The sequence below is a fragment of the Lontra canadensis genome, unplaced genomic scaffold (assembly GCF_010015895.1).
Source record: "Lontra canadensis isolate GAN:19392208 unplaced genomic scaffold, GSC_riverotter_1.0 scaffold54, whole genome shotgun sequence".
Lineage (NCBI taxonomy): Eukaryota > Metazoa > Chordata > Mammalia > Carnivora > Mustelidae > Lontra > Lontra canadensis.
In genome coordinates, this window is record NW_022631048.1 from 10729202 (window position 1) to 10748682 (window position 19481).

A 19481-nucleotide genomic window follows, 5' to 3' on the forward strand; every position below is an offset into this window, starting at 1 on the left:
TATGGCATCTAATCTGGCTAAATCTCCAATTCACAATTCTTGGATAAAATTATTTTTAACGTAAATTTCGTGACATGGGTGTTGATTATGTACGTGTGCACGATAAGTCTCCTTGAAATTGCAAAGGAAGAAACCTTCCCGGTGAGAAACATCTACTTGCAAATAACTTCCATTTTGCATGAAATTCAGATGAGCTCATAGGAAAAAAAAAAATGGGACAAAAGGAATCACCTCCATAAACTTGCCCTTAAAACAAGCAAAAAGTGACGCAGTGGTGTGTTTCTCTATCAATAGGTGGAAAAGCAGTAACGTTGGATGAGAACTATTTTGAAGATTTCTATCACATGCTCATCCTTCACAGAAGTGTAGATCTTCTCTCCTGGCCTTTCCTCCATCGCAGTGTTGTATACTTACTAGTTTGTTCTCTGTCTCTATGGATCTGCCTGTTCTCAACATTCCCACCTGAGGGACTCCTACAATGGGTGACCTTTGTGACTGAGGGTTGTTGTCACTGTCCCCCGTGTTGGAGCGTGTGTCAGCACTCCATTCTTTTCTTTATTGTGGCTTCATACTATTCCATGGTGTGGCTATTGTACGTTTGCTTACCCATCCGTCAGTTGGTGTAAGTTTGGGTCATTTCCACGGTTTTACTGTTAGGAATAATACTGCTGCGCAGACTTGTGGGAAGCTTTCCTGGGAAACTGATTTCAGTGTTCTCAGATATATATCTAGGAATGCATTTCTGGGTTATCTGTAACTTGTTGAAGTTTGGGGGAACTTGCCCCACGGTTTTCCATAGTGGTTGCACCATTTGACGTCCTCACCGTGAATAGATGAGTATCCCAGCTCCTACACATTCTTGTTAACACTCGTTACTGTCACCGTTTTTCATTATAGTCGCCCGAGTGCGTTTTGTGTGGCATTTTATTGTGGTTTTCTTTGCATTTTCCTAATGATAAATGATGAACATTTTTAATGATTTTTCTTTCAGTTATTGGGTTTTAACGTGCTCGCTCTGTTTGCATACCAGATCCTCATGACATATATTACTTAGAAACATATTCTTTGTTTCTTCGAACTGTATTTTCACTTTCTTGATGGTGTCCTTGGATTCTCTGAAGCTCTTAAATTTCATGAATTCCAATGTATCTGTTTTATGTTTTTGTTACTTGTGCATGTGGTATCATATCTAAGATGACATTACCTTAGGTCATGTAGTTTTACTCATTTTTCTTCTGGGCTTTTTACAGCTTTAGCTGTTATATCTAGTTCTTGTTGGTTCACAAGGTGGCCACCATGCCATGGAGGGCAAGGAGAGACCTAAAAATGAGGCAGAACTTACCAGATTGGTTGGCAGTAGTGTTAAGAGCCAAGGGAACTTATTTATGATGCTTGTCTTGGGTGAGCACAAGACATGTACATCTCCTCACTTTCCTGCCAGAATTTTAAATGTTTATATAAAATCCTTCACTGGGTCTAATCACATCTACCATCCAGATGGTCTCCACAACACCTTACCCTCTCCAGTCTGTGTCCTTAGAAACAATTCCCACTGTGGGAATGGTGGACTGAACATACATTCCAAGCACAGGAGACAGGAGGAAGGCACCCCCATTGCCCAAGTCCCACTAGTAGGTTAACTGGTGTCAGCATCCTCTTGGTGACCTCCACCAGTGTTCCATGCCTTGTGACCTACTCGTGTAATCTTACATATGCTCCTTTTCCACAATGTGCCCTGAGCAGTCATCAAGGGGTTTCAGTAGCATGGAGAGGGCTCTCTGGCAGAACTCATGGGAGGCCCCGCTGCAAATTCCAGGAGATAATTCCTCTCCTGGGTGTGATGGGGCTTGCTGCTCTTGGCGGCTTAGAACACTGATGCACAGTGAGAGGACTGCCTCCTGGGACTCCTACATCTTTACCGCATTAGATGCCTCAACAGGGGTCCACGGTCTGGCATGTGGGCCAACAGGCCCTACTAGGTGATCATGAAAATGTATGAGAGCACTGGGACAATACTGTAGTCCACTGGTTTATGGCAGTTTTATCTGCTATAATGTGATGTGCTGCTTTAATATTCTCTTTTTCTTCCTACCAACCTGACTGCTTGAGAGTTATAGGGGAGACAGAACCTTGGTTCAATGCATGTGTTTTCTGACCAGTCTTACCTATCGTAACCTCTGAAATGTGACCCCCCCATCACTGCTGATGAGAGTGTCCACACATGGTACTCAGCTTCCTTAGTCCCCTAATGGTGACAGCCTGGTTCTCAGGATGATGGGGTAAAGCTTGGGTGAGGCCAGACACAGTGTCCACACAAACCAGGGCATATATAGAACCCTCACTCAGAGGAAGGGGACCAGTAAAATCAATTTGTCAACCCCTGACTTGTCAGGAACTCTGGTGGACAGCCCCGGGGCCCCTTTGGCAGTGACCTTGGGTGGTGTTTGGAACACACAGGACAGGAGCACCTGGGTGACTCAGTTAGTGCAAGATTCTTGTTTTGGGCTCAGCTCCAGATCTCAGGGTTGTGAGATGGAGCTCCTAGGGGGGCTCCCCACTCTGTCTCTGTGGGGAGTCTGCCTGGATTCTTTCTCTTCCTTTGCCTCTGCCCCTCCCCACTCAAATAAATAAATAAATCTTTAAAAATAAAAAGGAACCCAGAAGACATGCTGTTACTGCCTTAAACAAGTCACTATATTTCAAAGGCGAAATCAGCATCTTGGGCAATTTGCCATCCGACCCAGCCACCCGCGTGGCCCCTTTTCCAATACAGCTAATCAGGCAGTTGCTAGGGCTGGGACCCCGGTGAGGGCATCAGCCTGGGGCTGTCAGTGTCTCCTGAGCTGAGACTTGGAAAACAGCGAGGACAACCTCAGACTCCTGCAGACTGACTCGAACGTCTTCTCTTAAACACCCTCGCCCCGCAGAGGCTTACTCATGACAATACGGCTCCTTGATGATAAGCCACGCTCGCTCTGTTACCCTGTTCTTTCCTTAGATGTTCTCCCGAGAGAAGCGATGGGGGTTTAGAATATAGGTGAAGTTCCTTGGGGTGCGGTGCAGAGCCCACCACCAAGAAGGAATTCCTGAGATGTCTTTGGTGCAAAAAGGTGGTTTTAGTCAAGCACAGGGACAGGACTCAAGGGCAGAAAGAGCCGCTGCCCTGGGGTTGTGAGGTGTGGCTGGTTGTGTACTTGGGAGTTGGGGGCGGTAAGGAAAAGGGAGGTTTCAAAAAGATTTTCATATGTTAAAGAAGAGGCCTGGCCACTGTCGAGTTAAGGTTGTTTTTCTCTCCAGCAAGGCAGTAACATGAAGATAGTTGGCAGCTCCCTGAAGGGACGTTACATTCTGCCCACTTCAAGTATCTGTCAGTGGGCTGCAGGTTACAGGACAATTAATCGCATCTCCATTTCCTTCTGGAAGCTAGGCCACTTTGCTCTTGTAGATTGCTAAGACTTTTGTAAACAGAGGGAGGCTCAAGATTTGCAGGATTGTGATCTACTTGTTTTTCCTTTAAGACAGCCAGGAGTGCCTGAGGAATGTCTTCTGCCTGTCCTCAGCTAGCCTTCTGCTCCTTCATCAGAAGTATTGTGTACGCTCTAGGGAGCTCTTGATCTATGTGGTTAGTGTTGGGTCCATGGTCAAAAGAATGAGACTGATACAAAGCAAAGGTCAAGCAAAGCTTTATTTCGCGCCAAGCATCGAGAATCAAACCGACCGTTCGGGGCCGTCTCTTGCAAAGAGGCGGCCCCTCTCTGCCTTAAAGACTAGCTTTTAAGGGCAAAGGCCATGTGGTTGGGCCTGGCCACACACAGGTGGCCAATGAGATTGCCACACACACAGAGAAAGCTGCACAGTCATGCTAGGTCACACACGAGTGGCCAATTGAATTACAATTTACCCTATAGTAGACATTTGAACCAGCCTATCACCTTGGTCAGAATTGGTGCCCAAAAGCCGCCCAAAAGGCAGGATCCACACTCCTTGGTAGCTAGGGAGACAGCATGCGCCCCCACTGATCGGATGTCTCCACCTGGCCTGACCCATCCTTGTTTTGGGCTTTGTTACCTGGGACTGGTTTCCGGGACTTGCTTTTAAGTAAGTTCCCTGAGGGGGGGTCAGGGTCAGTTTAAGTTTTACTGCATCAACAACAAAATCACTGTTTACCCTGATGGCATCGCTCTGGCTAAATACGCTTTTACAGTTAGATCAGATTCTGCCTCTTTCCAGAGCTGAGGCCAAAACCCCATCTCTTTCCCTTGACTCTGCTGCAGTGCTCAACCCCTAGGCCATACCGTCTGGGGCCACAGAGACATCTAATTCAAATAGCAGCCCCGTATGGGAAATGCCAAGAGCTCTACTCTGCTTCCCTAGTACTGATAGGGAAAAACTGTACTCCAAGATGGCCGACCAGACCAGCAAGGGAATTCCAGTCCCTGTCTCAAAGCCCTTCTGGGTTCTTCTTTCCTACCCCGTTTCCTGTGCACGCCCAAAGTACCAAGTATGTGGAAGTAGCAGGGTATAAATCCCCCTCCCAGCTTGTGCTTGGGGCTCAGACCTTTGGAGAACAACATCCTCTGAGCCCACCAGTGTTAAATAAACCTCCGATCCTCCAGAGTCTCCGAGTGTCTCTTGGTTCTTCCACGGGGATCCTGTCCAGGTTCCGCAACATTTGGTTCCCTGACCGGGAAACCCAACCATGCTGGCCCACTGTTGCCACCAGTTTGGGGCAATGGCGGGGCAGTGACAGAACAGGGGATTGGAAGGGAGAAGGTGCACCCTGGCTGATTTCCGGCAGTCTCCCACCTGGTCGCCTCAGGCCGGCCTGCCCCACTGTTCCCACCCAGACTCAGAGGAGACTTGAGAGGTGAGGACCTGGTCCTGACGTCAGATTCCGGTAAGGTCTGGGGAACCGGGACCCAGTCAGACCCACCCGTGAGGGTGGGAGGGGAGACCGATCACTTCCCAGAGACCTCTTAGAGGTTTCACAGGTAGGGCCTCCTGGTGGAGGGTCCTTTGGGTCAGGAACCCACGTAAGGGGGGGCAGGAAGGAATTTCCATAAGGAATTCCACAGGTCAGGGCCTCCTGGAGAGGAGGAACTGTAATAACTTCGATGTGAATGCGGGAGTTGAATGTGCAGTTTGACCTGGCTTGCTGGGCAGACTGATTCTGTGGCTCCACCGTTGGTCACCCTTAGGGTCCCCAGAAGCCTAAGGAGTCCTAGTGGCCCTAACCTACTTCCATGGTGACCTGATAGGGTCTAAGGCGAGCCCGTTCGGGTGCTAGTCTGGCATTCATATGGACTCACTAAGGCTAAGAGGCACCCAGGTGTTCTCTGGGATGGTGGGCAAGGGAGCAGCAACTCTTTCTGCCCATGGGTCCTTTCCCCGTGCTTTAACAAACCATCATTTTGGACCAAAGAAGTGTCAAGAATTCTTTCTTGGTCATCGGCTCTGGACCTCACCCCATCAGACCTCACCTATGTTCTAGAACTTCATCATTTGGCACCCGAAAGTGGGGCTGTGAGTCTTTACATTTGGAATCTGAGTTCTGATGCAACATTGGTGAGTACTTTCTCTCTTCTTTCTTTAGTGTCATTTCAGGGGCTTTTCAAGGAGTACGGTCTTACTGGAACACTTTGATGTGGATTGCTCAGGCTGTAATCCTCTAGCCCATGGCAACTCCATGGGGAGGAGAACATCTGCCTTTTGGCTGGAAGTCAGTACCCTGGCTGGCATGGTAATAAGACCCAGGAACTTGATGCCCTCTCTCTGTTCCTGTTCTTATATAAAGTTGTCCCTCTTGGGCACGGGACAGCCACCTGAGTCATCAGAATGGCTGCCAATCTTAAGAATCCAGTGTGAGGTTTCCTCCTGGTTGATCTAATGTGATCCCCTCCAATCCCTGGTCTAGCCACTTCTGGCCATGGGACCTCCACTGGGAGCCAGCTGAAACCAGTACCCAATTGAATTTAAAGGCAACCAGGGACTGTTTCCTAGGGAAGTTGGCTGTAAGGACCACATGTGTTGGAATGTCGCATAGACCATGATGGATTTCAGTCTTTACTGTTACTTGTCAGTGTCTTCTACAAACTACTTAAAGCTATAAAGTTGGGTAATTTCCCCTTGCCAAACTTTTCTAGTATTTCCATGGGTTAAAATGGCAAAAGAGTATGCAGTCTTCAGGACAGACAATGGCATGGCACAGCATGATATTTTAGTCCATTCACCAGGCACCCATTGGCAGCCTAGGATGCGATGGGGTAGGGGAGGGGTGCCAGCACCTCTCCAGGGCCTTTTATGGCAGGAATGCCTTTCCGGGAAGGCAGGATTGTAATTCTGCCTCCTGCAGGATGTGTTTGCCCGAATGGGTCAGCTAGTAAACTCCCTCCTGACATATTAGATGGTAATTTTCTAAATAAGCCTTCTCCTAGTAAACCCAGGTTGCTGGAGGATACACAGGCCATCCCTAGAAAAGGGGACTCTGACTTAATCTCTGTTCTTCCCAAAAGATGTGGTGTTTCTCCCTCCCTCATTCCCAGGTTAATGGCTGTGATTGGAGCCAACTGGGGTTAGTCTAACTCGAGATGGAGACTTTAAGGAATATTTCCAAGCAGTTGCTGAAACTTCCTTTGTTTTGGGGAAATTCCATCTTCTCTGGCCCAATATGGATTGTCTATCCCTGCCCTTGGTGGAAAAACATGGTGTCTGCTCCTCTGGAGCTGATGATCTCCTGAACTGAGAGCCTTTCTCTGCCCTCTGGCAGCACTTTGTCTCTCCTGCCTCCCCATCCCCCCTTTTCCTGTTTCTGTACCACCTGGAATGTGACCTGCATTACTGGCTTCTAGACCATCCTCAGTGCCTCTCAGGCTCCACTGTCAAGGAGCAAGAAGAGCACGCAAGGACCTCACACCATCCACTCCAGATTTCCCAACGTGTCTCAGGTGAGTATTCACCATGAGGAAGATCCTGATGGAACATATTTCAGCATTTAAACTTTAAATTTAATTTAAGTTTGTTGGTTTAGTTCAGACAGATGTGTCTTTGAAGTTATCATTGGTAAGTGTGAAACTTTTATTCTATCAAAGTTTATTGAAGGTCAAATAAGCTCATTATCTCTGTTGAAATTTGTTAGCAAAGTGATGACTAAACTGATGGTTAAGTGTCTCAAAGTTTTCATGGGTGATTGTCAATATAGCTTCCAAAGTCTTTGGTAACCTGAAAGTTTAAAGTTTTGCTTGAATGACAAATGGAATTAAATTTGTTGGACATCTAAGTCTTTTCCAAATAGGATAAAATGTTAAGTCATTAATTACTGGACATAGGTTTGTGCTTTTGACTTACTGCAAAGAAACTAAGAATATTTAAATCTGTTGGCAGACATGTTTTGTGCTTAATAGATTCACAAATTTGCCATCTAAAGAATTCTGTTGTAACAGTTTGCAAATGGTTAATACTTAGCCATCACTAGAGACTAAGATGTTTCTAAGTGTACAAAATTCTGCTAACTGTAACTATGACTGATGTAAATTAGGGAAAGAACTCTATGTGGAAGAGTAGGAGATACGTAAGAAAGATATAAAGAATGGGAATGCATTTTCTTAAAGGAAAAGAAGGTAATTTTGTCCTAAATGAGATGATTGTTTGGAAGAAAATGGCTTGGGACAAAACCTAAATGCAAAGGAAAGTTGTAGAAGGTTCATGAAGGGAAATCTTCAGAAAGAGAATTTTAAGTGTGGTCATGACAGACTAAGAATGAAATGGAAAAAATGAAATAAAACACACACACACACACACACACACTGGTATAGGAAGCTGGTTTCCTCTCTGTTTAAAAGGACAAAGTTTTCTTGGTTTAACTGATCTGCAGTTAAGAAAACTTAAACAGTTGTTTCCTCTTTGCCTGTCCAGAAAAAACATTTTCCATATTTTGCCTGTATTAGGTGTTTAACATCCCTAATTATATTTAGACATGTGCTTTAAAACTTTCTAAGATTTTTAGCAAATGTTGTCAGGATTTAAATTGTAAATGAAATCTCTCTAACTCATTAGGCTTTTCCTTGGTATACTAAGTTACTCAGGAAGTACTGCTAAACAAATGATAAACCTTGGGTTACGTTTGGGTAAATGCTATAACAATTCTAGAGGTTCCATACATTTCCTAAAGTTTTATTGTTTTGATAAGACCATCACTTGGTATTTAATTATTGAAGTGTTATGTGTCACAGAAATAACCTGATTTCCTTCCCAGCTAAATTGTAAACTCTCATCAGCTTTTTAACCATATCTATTCTGAGTTTTTGTCATTTATAATTGTTTTAGTTCTCTTGTAAAATTGGTTTCACCTTAAAGGAGATTCATAAAAAGGACTTTCAGGACAACACAAGTATTCAATATCTTTAAGATCAGAACTGAAATGAGTAAGAATTTCCAGAACTAATTAAAGTTGCATCAAACTAAACCAGAATTAGTAACATGGGACTAAATGAACTAAAATATTATAGTGTTGTATCTTCTTATTTTAAACATTGCTGTTTCTCTAATGTTTGCTTTTCTGCACTAAGGAAAATTTTACTTATCTGTGACTTACAGAAATTAAAATATTCATTTGTAAACAAATCAAAGCATTCAACTTTTCTATCTGAACCCTCTGAAACTCAAAAGGTCTCAGTAAGCTTTCTTCCATGGCAATCAGTCATTTGTATAAGCTCAATAAGAATCTGTTCTCTTTGTAACAGGACACTATTGCAAATACTGGTTATTTTACCAAGGCTTTGACTGGAATGTCATAATTGAAAAAGACATGCATAGACTCAGATATGACCCAACAGCTTAAAGGAACTAAGGTTGACTTCATGAAACCTGGAGCCACAAAGCCCCTTGGAACTGTAGGCCTGATACCTTGCTTACCGAGTTTCCAGCAGTCTCACCAGGTAAGTAAAGGATGTCACTTCCTGGCAGGTGCAGGAACCTCAGGATACTTTGGGGAACTCACGAAGAGGAATTCACCCAATCTCTAGGTATTGCAGGCATGTCTGATGGCAAATACTTGGCTTGACTTCTGTCCTGGAGAGGCTACTAAAGTTCAACCTAGAGATTCCATATAAGAAGTTCCAGCAAAGCAGATTCTAAAAGATCTATATGATCAATCATTCTTGCTGAGCTTATGTAAATAATTATGCTGTTTGTTAAAACTGGACTTGTTTTTCAGATAATTTAGTCCTGATTTGGCCACCTCTGGAAATAAGGGTTATTTTAGAGAGAAAAATTATGTTTCAATAACACACCTTTGTGAATGTTAAATTCTAGATTTAATTGTCTTTGAATGTTTGTTGTTTACCTAAGCTAGACAACTTGAGGTAAACTGCAGAGAAGTTACACAATAGCTCATTTAGACGATCTTCTTGCTTTTTATTCTATGGGGATAATAACAAGCCCCCACGGCACATGATTAAACAACTAGAAAATGGGATTGATTCCCAACAATTGTATAACTTAACTCTCACCTTGTGTGTGGTTGGGATAATGAAATTGCTTAAAAGCCAGCATACTCCACTCCTCAGGATTAACCGTGGACTTGTGGAGATAATAGAGGACCCCACTTTCTTTATGACTGGATTGGATAATGCACATGGGACTCCCTTTATCTCTTGAAAAAGTTTCTCCCACTTGCCAGTGACCTTTTGTAATTAGGATATTGTTAAGGCTGGACCACTCGAAAAGGGCTTATTAATGGTTTCATCCCTTAGTCGTATTTATCCTAGAAGCCACCTCTATTGAGGTACAATTACAAACAAAGGCTTTCTAAGCATACAACAGTGCCCTTGGTAAAAAGAACCTCAGAGCTCCTTATGGGACAGCCCCTGACTGTAATGACTTCACATCAGGTCCAAAGTGTCTTAGAAACCAAGGGCTGCTGACAGATGATGGAGGCCAACTTATTAAATATCAGGCTACACTGATAGAGATGCCTAAAATAATACCTAAAACCTGTCAGACTTTAAAATCCAGCTACCCTCATGCCTGGACCTGAACGTCCATGACCTCTGTTGGAGGTCATTGGTACTGTTTGTTCTAGCCAACTGGATTTAAGAGATTGCTGCAGCTATAATTCAGCTCCAAGGCTCTATGGCAGGCTACCCCCGTGGTAAGTAGGCTTAGAGGAGACCTCAAACAGATTGGAAACTTAGAAGTGTCCCAACACCTCCAAGCCCTGGGAAAAAACTCAAAGGCATATCTCCTGAGAAGCTTTAGAAAGGACTCCTCCTCAAACCATGGTAGAGAGGGCCCCACACTGTTGTTCTAACCACCCCTGCTGCCTGCAGGGTCTCAGGTGTCACCAAACGGTCCACTGCTGTAGAGTAAAGAAGACCCTCACCAGTTGGATGAATCACACTGTGGAAAGCCCAACCAGATCCTACGGACCTGCTCTGGTTCCTCCTTTGGTGAGATTCCATCAGTCGGTGGGTCCCTGGCTATTGTCGCTGTGACACCAACACCCTCACCTCTGGAGTTGGACTTTACATTGCTCCCCCTTCTGACTGGACTTTCTCCAGAAATTTGTTATTGTTATTGCTTATTGGGCAGCCTTAGGAAACTGAAGATGGATTGCTAAGTTCCTGGAAAACATTATTACCAGGCAAGACACTGTCCAAATACCAGCCTTGCAGGGCCACGGTAATAGATGACAATGTTGGCCTCTACACTAGGTGTTTAAAAGGGGATCAAAGGAGGGAATGATAGGGAAAAACTGCACTCTAAGACGGCCGACCAGACCAGCAAGGGAATTCGTCCCTGTCTCAAAGCCTTTCTGGGTTCCTTCCTACCCCATTTTCCGTGCGCCAAAAGTACCAAGTATGTGGGAGTAGAATGGTATAAGTCCGCCTCCCTGCTTGTGCTCGGGGCTCAGAACTTTGGAGAACAACGTCGTCTGAGCCCACCAGTATTAAATAAACCTCCGATCCTCCAAAGTCTCCGAGTGCCGCTTGGTTCTACCGCCAGGATCCAGTCCAGGTTCTGCAACAATATTTCTGTCTTCTCAAGGTCTGCTTGCCACTCTGATCCCCAGCCTCACACATGCCCTTTCTTGACCAGGTGGTGTAATGGAGGGAAGGACCGTGCCAGGCACAGAATAAAAGTCCTCCAGAACTCCCAAATCTCCATAAAAGCTCTCCCTCTTTCATAGTCTTAGGGATTGAATAGGTTTGTACCTTGTCCATGCCTGCTTCTGGGACAGGCACGTCTTACCCAAACATAGGACTCCCCAAAACCTTATGGTGGTGCGTTGGCTTCAATATTCTGTAAGCTCACTGCCCATCTTCTCCCTCAAAGATGCACAAGCGTAGCCTATGGGGGGATCCACATCAGAGTTAAGTCTACACACGTTAACATTAAACGGCCTGTTTTACTGCTGTGGGGAAAGAGAGCAGGGACAGGTGCTGGGCTATCATGAGACAACTATGCCGGTGGCCTTGAGGAGCTCATGAATGGCTCACAGTTGCCCCTCCTGCACAAAGGGAATTGATGTGATTCCAGTCACGTGAGGCACATTCGTGGGGAGCCTGGTGCTAAACCATTCTTAAAGGACCTGCTTCTGGCTTGGCATTCTGTAGGTAGCAGAGCAGCTCCCTCCCCAGGATCTATTCAAAGTCAGCCTTTGACACAAGAGTTTGTTTAAAAAAAAAAAAAAAAAAAAAAGGAAGAAGCAAAAATAAAAAACAGAAAAATTTAAAAAACCCATTAGAGTATTTTTCATGAATCTCCTTGCAGATGAAACAATTTTGCAGGAGCACTTTTGGAAAAGCATCAGAGCAAAACAATAACTATCTGTAACTGACAAAAGATCATTGTTGAAGAGGTAATGGGAGTCCGTTATAATGCAATTGACAAGGGGGTTTGGTTATTTCTACACACCCTTTTAAAAATAGTAATTAGAGTTATGATTGATGACATTACATCAGGGCATGTCAGGTTCTTAGGAATTTTGTACAATTCCTGGAACACATATATTAATAACTTCCACACCAATATACATGCTCAGGAGAGCCTCACATCACTTCTCCTTCGAGAGTGCTGCTTGTGACAGCATACCAAATAAGCCTGCTAATGTAACATCTTCCTTTCAGAGGGAGGGAGACCAGCCCTTTGAGAAGTTCCAGGAAAATCACAGGATAGTTCAAAGGTTGGAAAGACTTCATCTAGAATTTGATTGTTTACAGAAGCATAATCAAAAATATCAAAGTTGGACTAAATAAGATCACAGATTTTTATGAAAGTACTAAACTTTCTCTTTAACCAGAAAGACCATAAACTATCTTCAGGCAAATGCAGAAAGCTGCTTCCTGATTAAAAAAACTTGGCTCTCTTTCTAGAGACTTGGCTTTCATAAGTGATCAAAGATCTGATGAAGGCAACATGTAGCACAGGAAATGATTTTGATAAAAGACAGGATCTCTGTTTTCTAAGCAGTTACTTAAAAGGTAAAGAAAGTCTTATCAAGAAGACACCAACAGTCCAAGGAAACTTTGTCCTTTTATTTATTTATTTATTTAATATTTTATTTATTTCTTTGACAGACAGAGATCACAAGTAGGCAGAGAAGCAGGCAGAGAGAGGGGGAAATAGGCTCCCTGCTGAGCAGAGAGCCATAATTATATATGGGGCTTGATCCCAGGTCCCTGAGATAATGACCTGAGTCGAAGGTAGAGGCTTAACCCACTGAGCCACCCAGACACCCCAAACTTTGTCCTTTTAGCAGAAGAAAGACAATTAAGTTTTCATTTTACATAAGTGTACTATTGATATTAAAACTTACTTCTCTTTAAGCCCGTTTAAAGAGATCTTTTTTACATTCATTTTGAAACAGCCTCCAGAGGTAGAAAAAATCACTATACATAACATATATCCAAAGACGTACCTAAACACGCACACAGACACAGACAGACACCCTGTAGATTTCATTCCAAAACTCTAACTATGAATCACTACGAGGCTGTGAAACTCACTGGTTTATGAATACAGCTGAATCCAGACTGTGTCTCTGGCAGATAGAATGAGTCAAGGTGACCCACTCACAAGGCTACAGCTTTTTACTAACACCTGTGGAGAAGAATTTCAGCATTTGTATTTGCCCTTGACCGCGATCTTAGGGAGCATGGATGGATTCTGGGGAATCCCCAGCAGTCTGTATTTTAAAAAGCAACCCCCCTCACTCTGCCTTTTTTTTTTTTTTTTCTTCTTTCTGACTCAGGCAACCCTGGGATGAGTTTTAGCTCCTGTGGTGTTTACATTCCAAAGATAGAAGATTTACAAGTGAAGAGACAGAAAGCAAGTAAGCTTTCTCCTTGGGGATTTGGGCTCCTGTTTTTCTATTCTAAGAAGCTTCAGGCAATTACTATTTAAAATTTCCCTTTGTGTTTATTAGAGATGAGACCACATGGGGCATTCCTCTGTCACTTTGTCAATCACCAGAACAGCTTTCCCTTCCTCACTTTCTCTGTGATTCCATATCTTCGCATCTAATCCTGCATAGCATGCCCTAATCCATGGTAGTTTGTGACCTCCTGGCTTTGCAGAATGGCACCCTCCCCTCTCCTCGCCTTCTCTGCTAGCTCTGACACCAGCGGAGTGAGGGACACCCTCCCATCCCACATCTTTCCTTAATCTCAGTGCTTCTGACTTTCTTTCTTCCTTTCTTCCTCTTTCTTTCTTTCTTTCTTTCTTTCTTTCTTTCTTTCTTTCTTTCTTTTCTTTCTTTCCTTTCTTTCTTTCTTTCATTATTTAAGTTCAGGTTAGTTAACATATGGTGTGTTAGCACCTGCATAGGATGTAGTGATTCATTTTCTATAACACCCAGTGCTCCTTACGTCAGGAGCCCACCTTCATGCCCATCACCCTGTCCCTCCCACTGCCCTCCCCTCTGGCAACCCTGTTTGTTCCCTGGAGTTAGGAGTCTCTAGAGATTTGCTTCTCTTTCTGTTTTTATCTTAATTTATTTTTCCTTCCCTTCCCCTGTGTTCATCTGTTTCATTCCTTAAATTCCACATACGAATGAAATCTTAGGGTGTGTGTCTTTCTCTGACTGACTTCTTTCCTCTAGGACACTACTCTAGTTCCATCCGTGTTCTTGCTAATGGCAAGATTTCATCCTCTTTGATGGCTCAGCTCTTCTAACTTTTATTTAAACTTGAGCCTCTAGCTTGGCATGGATGGCCAGCCTACCACACAGTCCTGTACCTCACCTCTCTGCCTCGGGGCACAGTTCCTCCAACCTGTGCATCAAACCACCCACCATTTTCAGGGTGCTTCCCCACCCCCATAGTCACCCAGTGGTCCCTGAATGTGTGATATAGGTGCCACCCCTCCCCCAGAGGTCACTGGTGGACCGGGATTTATCCATGAACACCTGCTTCCCCTTTCCTTTGTTTCCTGGCTGGTTCAAACCCCGAAGAGCTTCTTGGTTGAGATCTGGATGTGGTCCCCTCCAGGGAGCAAGGGAGAGATGGAAGACACAGGTGGCCACTCCACACTCGCAGGCAGCAGGTGTAATGAACAGAGGACCTTACTTATGAGGCTTGTCTTTGGCCCTGCAGGATGAGATTGCCCTTATCTGAAACAAATTTAAGCCGCATTCCCACTGGGAAAGAGAGATGAGCCCATTCCAGGGAATTTAGCTAATCCCTAACTAAGCTACACCCAAATCAGTGGGAGAAGAGCAGGTTATACCTATTTACTTTTTCAGCCTCTCTTTTTTAATAAAAAATATGCAAACATACTAAAAAGTTGAAATAATTTTATATCTACTATCATGTATCTACCACCTAGACCCTATTATTTTTTTAAGATTTTATTTATTTATTTAGAGAGAGAGCAGAAGGGGAGGAACAGAAAGAAAGAGAGAGAATCCCAAGCCGACACCCTGATGAGCATAAAACCCACTGTGGGACTCTGTCTCACAACCCTGAGATCATGACTTAAACAGAATCCAAGAATCCAATGCTCAACTGATTGAGTCACCCAGGCGCCCCTGAAACAAGGTTTATTTGCTCTCACAAAACCCTGTTTCTGTTTCAAACCCACTCACAACAGCTGGTTTCCAGATCCCCTTTACTTTGGACTCTGTCTGCCAGGCATCTTGCCTCTTCCCATCTCTTCAAGCTCGCTGTGCATAAACAAGTTCTGAAATGACCTCTGATTTCAGTACCCATGAGCCCAGCATAGGCTACTGACCTTTGTATTTGTTCTTTTCTATTCTGGCTTCCCCTCACCCAAGCAGCACCAAGTGCTTCGATAGTGGTAACTGGAATTAGAGGATAATTATGCTCAAGGATGTCATTGGATCCTGTGATATTTTGCTGGGGACAAATAAGTCCATTAATCAAAGAAGAAACACTTTCCTAAACTAGAGAAACAAATTAGGAACTTGAGGTGTAGAAACAATTCACCTATTGATCCAGAATGGTATGTGGAGTATCGCTTCAAAAGACGCTTATTTTTTTAAAACTTGTATTCAATAACTAGAGAAGAATCCTGCAGGTGTATTCCTGAAGCTTAAGCATGACAGGGCTTGGTCACTGTGCATACTTTAAGTGAATACGGTTTTGGCATTTGGAAAATGTGGAGCAGGTAGTCATGTAAATCGATGACACAGAATTTATAACAGTACCAGCTATGTCCACTGTCAACTGGTTTGTGGTCATTCCTGGTCTCGTCTGTGCCACCAATAACTATATTTCATTCTTAAGAGCCTAAATACAACACTGATGTAAAAGTCATGATTTTTTTTTCCCCCATGTTGGCCGTTCAGGTCTTGGAACTGGGAAGTGGGTGCAGTTGAAACAGATACTAAAATATGTGGAGCGGCTTTAAAATTGGGTAGTGGGTAGAAACTGGAAGAGTTCCGAGGTGCCTGATAAGGAAAAAAAAAACAAAAACAAAAACAAAAAACTTTGACTGCCTGGAGGAGATGGTGAGTAGAGACATGGATATGAGATGTGCTTCTGACGAGAGCTAAGACAGAGTGAAGAACATGTTATGGGAACTAGAGAAAAAGCCATTCTTTTTAAAACACGGTGGAGACCTCTCCTATACTGTGTCCCTGTGTTTTCTGGAAGGTAGACCATGTACTTGGTCTAGGGACTTGCACAGACTTAAGTCTGGGGCTCTGCCTATTTAGCGAGATTTCTAGACAAAGTATTTTATGAGTGGTCTCATTTCTTCTTGTTTAGAGCAGGATGCAAAAGGAAAGAAATACATCCAGGAAGAAACTGTTAAAAAGAAACCAGCTCTTTGTGATTTGGAAGAGTCTCTGTCTATTCTAACAGTGGGCCCTGGAAACAAGGCCAACGATGTGGCTGGACAGCCACGTGCTAAAGAGATTAGCTGTGTGACTCGTGGATCCAATCAAGCATCTCAGCAGAAGCCGGACGCGGAGAGGCTGTTACCCAGGAAATAACCAGTCTTGTCCAATGATTTGGCCTGCTTTGAACTGCACAAGGGGCCAACGAGTTGTTTTTAGAATTTTATACTAGCAGCCACACGGCCAGCCTGCCTGCATTGAATGGGACAGGGAGGATATAAAATGAAGAAAAAATGACTTTAGGGCAGAGCCATGGATCAGGCTGTTGGGGTCCCATGGTCACCACGGGTTGAGCCCTTGGGCCAAGGGGGCACGGCCACCACTCTGCTGGGCCTGGATGACAGAATGTGAGCCAAAGCAGATCGTTCTCAGGCCTTAAATCAGATGGAATTTGCCCTCTTATGTTTTGGATTTCCTTGGGACCCACAATTCCTTTCTTCCTTCTGACTTCTCCCTTCTGGAGTGGGAATGTCTCCCTGTGCCTGACCCACCACTGCGTTTTGGAAGCACATCCCTTGTCGGGTTTCACAGCTTCACAGCTGGAGAGGAATTCAGGATGGGTCACACCACAAGTCTCAGTGATTTCAGTGATGCTGAGATGAGATTTGGGACTCCGAGTCGAGGCTGGAATGTGTTAAAACTTGCAGAGATGCTCAGATGGGTTGAATGTATTATGCACGTGAGAGACACATATGTTTGGGGGGGGACTGAGGGCAGAGTGTTATGGGTACAATTATGTCCCCCCCAATTCATATGTTGAAGTTCTAACCCCCCAGTGCGTTGTACGTCAGAAAGTGACCTTGCTTGCAAACAGATTATTTACCAGTTCTGTCAGAATGAGGTCATACTGGAGTAGGCTAGCTCCCTAAAACAATATGGATGTTGTCTTTATCATTCAGGGACAATGTAGACACAGACATGCACGCAGGGAGCACACCTTCTGAAGAGGAAGGTCAACTGCAGGTGGTGCTTCTACAAGACAAGGTACCCCAAGGATTGCCAGCCAACCACCAGAAGCTAGGACAGAGTCATGGCAGGGATTTCCTCATCCCTGCCCTCAGAAGGAACCAACCCTCTTGAGACCTTGATGTGGGACTTCTAGTCCAGATAGTGAGACAACGCATTTCAGTTTCTTAACCACCCCGTGCATGCTATTTTGTGATGGCTGCCATTGCAAATTAATACAGGTGACAACCAGGAAAGAGAAGATGGGTGCGCTAGACCCCACATTCACAGGAACACACAATTTGCAAATTGGGTCTTCATTAGTTCAGATGGCCTGTCTATGATCATAAGATTGTTTTAAAAGCTGTTTTATCACAAGTTTTCTTTCCTTGCCTTCTAATTTGTTTCTGATGTCTTTGTGTGGCATGCGAGTTACTATTCTGATTTTATCAACAATTCACACTTTAAGAAAGGGAATAGCACTTATAGTGAGGTACAGTAATTCATATTAACAAATTGGCCTGTTTTAATTTACACCATTGGTTCTGTAGGTGTCTCAAGAGCAGGGTATATATTTTCATACGATTTATTCACATCTCAAGATGATTAAGTGTGAGAGTTTGAACAGATGCTGTACAATTCTTAATCCTTTTTTCTGATGAAAGAGATGTTTGGTATCAGCAGGACATAGGAAAATTCATTGTATATAAATTATATTTACCCCCCAAAATTAAAAAAAAAATTAAAAACAAAACAAAAAAATGTCCAGAATTATAGCATGGTCCATCGTTTTGGTCTAAGGGACCATGGAGATTTCCAAGATACTGGTCTCAACTATGTAGTCCCTTATCATTCTACTCCAATGATCTTTTCACCTACATCTTTAACCATGAGTTCTACTTCAAATATTTCCTTGCTTCAAGTTTTAGCCTCTACTTAGCTATCCTGTTTCCACACTCAAGTCATTTTTCATTAAGAATCATCCACTCCCCAACCTACGTAAAACCTATCATGCTCCCTCCCTCCCTTCTCTCTCTCACTACAGAATTCTGTCACAACTTCCACATGCTTTTATTATATCAGTTTGTGTTCAGGGTGCCTGCAATAAAGAAATAAATGGAAAATCCACTCCTCATTTTTTTTTTTCCCAGAGCCAAGCCAGTGACTGACACAAAGATGCTCAGTAAATAGTAAATGAATAAATACATAAATGAAAATGTAATTCTTTCATAGCCAAAGAATTTGCATGAATAGCTTCGTGTTGCTGTCCTTATAGAAATTTTAGCTTCTTAAAAGTCAAATGCTTCCCATAGAGAAATTCTTTTTGATCTCTTACCTCTGCTGCGGTCAATTAGTCTTCCTTTAAAAGTTCCTAAGTTGTGCGTGTCTACAGTTCTAGACACACGGTTCCCCACAGTGTGTATAGATATTACTGGTCTCAGTAGTATTCTTTCTGCTATCAGGAAACGATTGTCTGGGTCTTTGGGAGGTTATTAGGTCACAAAAGAACAGCCCTCATGAACAGGACTAGTGCTGTCATAAAAGAGACCCCAGAGAGTTCCCTTGCCCCCTTATATCACATGAGAACACAACAAAAAAGACAGTCGTCCCTGAATCAGGAAAAGAGCTCTCATCCGAACGAAAAGTTCACCCTTGCCTCCATCTTGGACCTTCTAGCCTCCCAAACTGTGAGAAAAAAAATGTCTGTGTTTGTAAGCTACTCAGTCTCTTTTGTTTTAGTAACCCAAACTGACAAAATCTTAGTGAAACTAATATATTTTATTTACATTTAAATTATAAATAAGTATATATATATTGACTTTTGATTGTTTTTCTATACACAAATTCACTCGATATAGAAAGGCAAGTAAGACTGTCCACTGAACGCTCCATAGACCCTTTTAATGTTGTTTGGCAGAGAATAAGCTGGAGTGGGGGCATCTCCCCCCCACCACCACACCTGCCAACAGAACTCTGTTTCCTATGGGTTCCTGCAATCTCTGGGGGTCTTTTGCAGGTCCTCTGAACAACATGGCATCCAGGAGCTCTGCCTTCTGTTTTAAGTCTGCCCCCTCTTTTTGCCTACACAGAGGTAAACCAACAGTGGACAGTGTGACATAGTAGAAAACAGACCCATGTCATATGCTGCTGTACACTAACCCGCTCTCTACCAAATGTG